Source organism: Phocoena sinus, chromosome 1 (genome assembly GCF_008692025.1).
Source record: "Phocoena sinus isolate mPhoSin1 chromosome 1, mPhoSin1.pri, whole genome shotgun sequence".
Classification (NCBI taxonomy): Eukaryota; Metazoa; Chordata; class Mammalia; order Artiodactyla; family Phocoenidae; genus Phocoena; species Phocoena sinus.
In genome coordinates, this window is record NC_045763.1 from 112,141,444 (window position 1) to 112,148,880 (window position 7,437).

The 7,437-nt window shown below is 39.2% G+C and overlaps 1 long non-coding RNA gene across 1 annotated transcript; it reads right to left on the reverse strand.

Moving 5' to 3' along the window:
- Positions 1-1,786: 1,786 nt before the first annotated feature.
- Positions 1,787-3,271, reverse strand: LOC116764934. The gene is made up of 2 exons (XR_004353090.1): positions 3,127-3,271; positions 1,787-2,377 (listed from the first exon to the last, which is right to left on the reverse strand). It is a non-coding gene; the product is annotated as an uncharacterized LOC116764934 (long non-coding RNA).
- Between the last annotated feature and the right edge of the window lie 4,166 nt (positions 3,272-7,437).

The following is a 7,437-nucleotide window of genomic DNA, read 5'->3' on the forward strand; positions in this document are numbered from 1 at the left end:
TGATGTAGGTAGTGTGGAAAGTGGGGAAAGCAGGGCTGGAACATCATTAACATTCTTGAAAAATCACTCTTTTTTGTTTTGGCACATACTTTATTTAGTTGTCAATTCCCTCAAAAACTAATTAGACACCCGATATAATTCATTCTTCCAATCATTTCTGTGTCCCACGGACCTCACTCAGGTCCTTTTCTGGAAGTAATTTTCTGGCCTGATTAAATTTCTGCCTTGATCCCTGAACATAATTTAACTACCATGAGGCTCCCTGACACACAGGTGGATAGACTACAACTTCTGTCTCTTTTCTCTGTTGTTACAGTCAACTGAAATTGGACTTCAAGTTCAAAACCACCTCTAAAATCATATCTTACTCTTTAGGGATTACAAGTGTTGAGTTTCCTAATTCAACAAGGTTTTGAATATCTGGTCGGTATTTTTTTCTTTCCATTGTTTTTTTTTTTTTTTTTTCTGACCTGCAAGCCAGAAATTCTTTTCTCAACATACATTTATTGAAATACCCTGGTCAAATCAACAAGTGACCTATATTTGGTCTGCATCTCGGAATACCATGGACAACAATTACTGCAAACATTTTGCCATTGAATAAAATGTATCACCATATTTACTGCTTCCAATATCAGACTCCTTGCCAACCACCTCGAGACTCTAAGCCAATGCCATGTTTTAAGATTTGTTACAGAAGCATCCCACCTCAAAGGCTAATTTCTGTGTCAGGTCAAATAACACTAGCTACAGGAGAGACAACTCCAAAATATCAGTGTTGATTTCTCACTCAGGTAATAGTCTGATAAGCGTTGGGCAGTAATCTGGACATCTTTTTTTCCTGCAGTTCTGGCATCTTGGGCTCCTTTACTTCTAGGACCACAAGAAGAGATATGCTTAAAGAACACCCTTTTCACGGCTTACTGGACCTGTAAGCTACGCACTTAGAAAACAAGCTGCATAGCAACAGTCATTTTGTAAATCTAGATAAACATTGGAAACCCCAGTGTACCTCAGAAGTGGGGTCAAATCAGTCAAGAAAGTAATTTCTGACGTGAAAAAATATAATAAGACACTGAGGTTTTTGAGTTTTGCAGTAAGAAGAACGTGTTGTGCACATGGAGAGCAGGCAGCACTTTGCCTGGTAAGGACCCTTGAAACTTCCCTTTATTTGTACTACCCATGAACACAGAACTACTATAATTTTATGCAGAGGATCCCAATAATTTCCCAAAGCATTTAATATGTCACATGACATTATAAATACAGTTAAGTTGGAAAAGAAAAGGAACACAGAATATGAAAGTGTAGTATAGTTTAAGAATCTCTTTATGTGCTGTGCTAGGTACGTCTGAGCCTCTTTCCTGCTACAGCAAACATGGTGATGGTGGTGATGGTGGTGACAGTGACGATGACAGAGATATTGAAGACTTGCCACCTCACAAAGTGCTAATTATGTGCCCAGCATTGTGGCAACTGAATTACACACATTCATGTAAATTTTATGCCTAAGCCAGTTGGCACTGTAAAGGTGATTTTCCCCACATTTTAGTTAAGGGATTGAACTTCTGAGGAGTTAACTAATGTGTTCCTCAAATCAATCAAGCAATAATCAAGAAAATAACCTGGACTTGAAATTATATACAAATAATCATCGATATAACTCAAAATTCACATAACACTGGTGGTGAGAGCCTGAAATTTGGATCGAAGAAGGATAGAAATCAACCAAAATTATGATACGATATTGCTAAAAGCAGGTTTTCAAAGAAACAAAATACTTTTACCATCCCCAAAAAAAATTGTATTTTATTCAGGAAATGGAGGATAAGTAACAACTGCTCATCTGGCAGAAACCACTGCCCATGTGACAGATACACACAGAAGACTCTGAGAGAATCCTCAGAGGACACTCAAGAGGAGAGATACTGCCCTTCCCTCTGAGGCTCTGGGATGCTTTTTCGGACACCTCCCAGAGGGAATCAGCATAGCAGACTCAGATAGGAAACCTCTGTCCGTCAGGAATCCCCAACGCACACTGCAGGCTGAAGGGTGGAAAGCTTCTTCTGTATCCATGATAGGCTTTGAAGAGAAGATGAAGGTGGAGCTGTGGAACTAGATGAGCTGATTGTGCTTATCCTTTCCAGAGGCAGATAAAACCTGAAGCTGTTACTTGTCCTTGGGTGGGCACTTCTGCTGGCATTGCTGGGGAGGTGGCACAGGAGTGCATTTCTCAGTGCACTTTATAGGTGGGCAAGGGTCTGTACCCTTTTTAGGTGAGCAAGGATCAGGGCACTGTGTTGGGCACACTGGAGGTATCTTGCACTGCTGCTTGCACTGCTGCTCTTGAGAAGACATCTTTCTGGAATCTTTATATCTGAAAGAAAGTATATGACCGTGTTCACAAGAAGGAATTCCTTCAGAGAGAAGACCCAAAGCTTTTAAAGCTCAAATAGGCAGTATCTCTCCAATCTCTAAGTATGGGTTTTAATCTCTTTAATACCTTTTAATGAATTTCTGACTTCTCTCTCATTCTTTAGCAAATCTATTCATCAGCCCAGAGACAACCTTCTCTTTTCTCGTACAACATTTCCAAAGAAAATATCTTTGTTTGAAAGAAACAAGAGACGTTTTCTGTGTTGTTTATTTTGTTTTGCTATTTTTATGAAAACAACATCTTCAAAACACACCATCACAAGTTCTAAAATCCTGGGCAAGCTCACTAGCAATTCCTACCACAATTTTCTCTCATGAGGTCCCGACAGAATGACTGTACAGAGCAAAGTGCAATCAGGATGAAAGTAAGAGCCTCACACGTTCCAAGATATATGCCTCTGAAATCACAACAGAGGTCCAAGAGATAGGCATAGAAAAACGTAAATCATTTGCTCTTTATCCCTTCATGTCAAAATTTCCTCTTAATTTCTTTTTCAATAGAGGAATTCAAGCTATGTATCAGAAATCTAGTAAATACAATATAACATTGTGCCCATATTCCAAGTTCCCATCCACTATGTAGCATTATACCCTTGGTCATAACTTTGGACCCATCAAATTTACGGGGTCCAGCATAAACTCAATATTCAGGGGCCTGAGAACAAAGTTGAACTGAAGAGTCATACTCACCAGGTTCTCCAAAGTCAATCGGAACTCGAGTAGCAGGAGGATAGCTGTCGTGCAGCAGAGGCCCTTTTTATTGGGGTTGCTGCCCCACCCAGGGGGAAGCGGAGCTACCAAAACTGGCCTGGTTCAGTCATTTCCCAACCAAATGCAAATCCATCCATAACTGGCTTGGCAGGGACTCTGAAAACAGGAAATGTCCTGCACCAGGATCTCCTCACTAGATTATGTTCTCATGACTCACAGAGTCCCTGCCTTAGCTCTTCGTTTCAGCAATTTATGGCAGTGGGAGGATTTTGAAGCTTCTCTAACATGCAGACAAACGTTCCGTTTCTTGAATGGGGAAGATGACCCTTTTCTATCTTTCACCTTCCTTGGCTTCTAAAACTGCCTGCCTAGTTGCACTTGAACTGGTGTCCATTTTATTGTACATACTGGTTTGAGAAAGGCCTGGATACCTGGTGACACCATTCTCTTTATCTCAAGACCCTCTCATAATGCATTTCCTCTTGATCCATGGCTTACTAAGTGAAGTCTCTTCTCCTCTTCTAACATGGACAGAGGGTAGGTTGCGGATCATCTCCGATGACGTCCCACCATGATACTTAAATACGTTCAGTAAAGTGGTGACCTCTAGGGACCCCCTTTCACTGCTTTGCTCCTTCAAATTAAGAACATCCAGCAGTCACATTCCTATGAACTTTGTAAATCTGTTTCACTTCCGGCCACAAGGAATTCACTAGGAGCGTAGCTTCACCTACCATAATTCCAATCAGCTGGCAGATCAGAACCTAGACTTACAATACAAACCAAGCCTTTTACTCATACCTCCCAAACATGACATATCACCTGCTCTTACCTAACTTCTCTCAAAGGACCTCTTTGGATTTCTTCAACTTTTGAAGAAAGCTCAGAGGAGTGTTTAAATATTCTGGCTTCCTGTCCCTTTGAAATTTTTGGAAAACCCTATCTAATATGCAATGCCATTCAAGTCACTAAGTTTATATGTATTTAATATTTACGAATTATTTAAATACATGTTTTGTTTCACATCAAATCTAGGGGTAAATTCCAGAGAAAGTTGATATCCCTTTATTAAAAATGCAGTCACTGAAGTTCATTGCCATTCATATACAACTTCTTAATGATTAATAATAATTTTGTTAAAATTTTAACCTACGTTTTACATTTTCCATTTTGCTCACTGTGGAACATAGGTCAAATAAGCCTATTTCCTGCTCTACTTTCTTCATAGAATTTGTCAGTGTGTTGGAAGGAAGGTTTGCTGGTTGCTTTATGGGTCAGCTTCCCTGGCATATGGTCCCCGGTTATCTGGTCAAACATTATTCTGGGTGTTTCTAAAAGGATGCTTTTGCAGGAGAGTATTATTTAACTCAGTGGCCTGAGTAAAGGTGGTTGCCTTCTATAAGGTGGGAATTCCTCTTCGAATACACTGACCGCCTCAATAGAACAAGGCTGATCGTCACCGAGGTAAAAGACGATTACCCTGTTGGATGGGCTTCCAGCAGGCTTTCAGCTCTGCAGATTTTGAGTTTGCCAAACTTTGTAATCTCTCTAGCTCTCTCAATCTCTCTCTCTCTCTCTCTCTCTTTCTCTCTCTCTCACACTGTCTCTCACTTTCTGTAACATATTTCTCTATATGTATATATATCTATATACATATATATTTATACATTGCAATATTTAATTTGAATATTTCATCTGGCTTATCATGTACAAGATTACGTATGGTCAATTAAATTAAAACATTTCAAAGTTATTATAAAGTGAAGTTAAAGTAAAAAATACTACTGTTACATGACACCTCTGATGTGAAATTATGACAAATATAATGAACTTTTAGAAAATAACTGAAGTTCAGGAACCAGTGCCCTAGCATGTTCTCCAAATATCTTATTTCTACCTTTTCAGAGATTCAGTTGTCAACAGTTCTTCTACATTTCCTCTCTTCTCTCCTGGACCTGAACACTACTCTTTTCTCTGCTGGCCCCTTGGGTACTGAAGCTTCTCGTGATGGGCCATGGCTGGTGAAAAGCCCTGTCTGGTTTAGAAATAAAGTTGCAACTCTCACTTTATATTACTGTGGAGTGTGGGAACACACGTTTCTTGGGATCAGGATGTCCCTCTCACCTGACATGAACACTTCCCTAGAGTGCCGTCGTGTGCTTAAAATTCCTTTATCAGGACATAAATCCCTTGTATTCCATAAGTAAATATCAGGTTTCAATTGTGTGAAACCAAAAATAGATATAAGATACTATTTAAGACTCACAGCATCACATATAAGTGATTGAGAGTGGGGTTGGGATTGGAGAGAAGATCAGAGCACTAAGGTCTGAAATCTAGATGAAATATGGACTTAGGGCTCATCTGATATACTTGCTTTCTTCTGCTCTTTCCAAACATGTTTTATGGTTTTCAAGACAGTAATACGAAAAGGTTTTCACTGTTTATTCTCGGTCTTCGTTTTCAACCCTCCAGAAGCCTCAACCTGCCATTTTACCTTCACTGCCCCATATATACAACATAACTGTCCAAGTTGGTACTGTGATATGTTGCCCATGCATTTAGTAATAATCCTTTCATATCTTGCATAATTCTACCTGCAGTCTGAAGGAAGAACTGGCCTAGTAACGTGTCTTGGGCAATTAATCAGGAAGCTTCTTAGGAATGTCATTTTATAATGGCAAAGGAGGAAAGAGTGGAGAATGAAGAGGAGAGGAAGAGAAAGGGGAGACACTTGAGACTTGAGAAGAGTCACCAGATAAGCATGTGTCAGAAGACCAGGACCTAACCTTTCCCTCAAGTTCAGCCACACCTTCACTACTATAAAGTATTTAAATATTATAATAAATGGCTACAAAAATGAGATTACAGTATATAATATATAATTGGGAAAACATAAAGTTGTTCAAAAATGAACACATCTAATAAACTGCCAAGAAAAATCACTGCTTATATTTTGCTCTATTTAGTGTTAGGAGGCTTCTATTTTCATAAACCCACAGACATGCATACATGTCTTTCAGGTTACTGATCTGAGATCTTTTATCTTTTGCAACATAAATGCTTCTAGCCATAAGTTGCTCTCTATGCACTGCATTACATTTATCCCTAAAGGTCTTGTATGCTTTATTTGCCTTTTCATTCATCCCAAAGTATTTTCTCTTTCTTTGTTATTTCTTCTTCGAGCCATTGTTTATTTAGGAATGTGTTTCCAAACTCATAGATGTCACAGAAACAGAGACTACAATGGTGGTCAGCAGGGGCTGAGGGGTTCGGCAAAAGGGGAGATGTTGGGCAGTGGGTACAAGCCTGCATCATACGATGAAGAAGCTCTGGGAGTCTATGGAACATCGTGGTGAGTCTAGTTAATAACACTCGGCTGTGTAGTTGAAACTTGCTCAGAAAATACACCTTAAGCATTCTCATCACACAAACACACACACACACACACACACACATACACAAATACACAGACATGCCCATATTTCAATGGTTAATGTTGAAGTGATTAATGTGTTAATTGACCGATGGTGATAATCACTGCACAAAGTACACATATGTCAAATCATCCCATTAGGCACCGTAAATATGTCCAATTTAATTTGTTAATTATACCTCAGAAATACCAGATGGAAAAGATGAAAGAAGAACCATGCTACGAAACAGTAACAAAGTTTGAGAATCTTTGTGTTCCTTCTCCTCCTTGCCTCTCTTAGGCTCTGATACTATTCTCTGAGAGAGCTTCCCTTAACAACTCTTCTCTGTGGGCCTTGTATCCACCTCACAGTGGATAATCCCTTCTCGTCACCTATACTGACCACATCTGATGTAGGTAGTGTGGAAAGTGGGGAAAGCAGGGCTGGAACATCATTAACATTCTTGAAAAATCACTCTTTTTTGTTTTGGCACATACTTTATTTAGTTGTCAATTCCCTCAAAAACTAATTAGACACCCGATATAATTCATTCTTCCAATCATTTCTGTGTCCCACGGACCTCACTCAGGTCCTTTTCTGGAAGTAATTTTCTGGCCTGATTAAATTTCTGCCTTGATCCCTGAACATAATTTAACTACCATGAGGCTCCCTGACACACAGGTGGATAGACTACAACTTCTGTCTCTTTTCTCTGTTGTTACAGTCAACTGAAATTGGACTTCAAGTTCAAAACCACCTCTAAAATCATATCTTACTCTTTAGGGATTACAAGTGTTGAGTTTCCTAATTCAACAAGGTTTTGAATATCTGGTCGGTATTTTTTTCTTTCCATTGTTTTTTTTTTTTTTTTTTT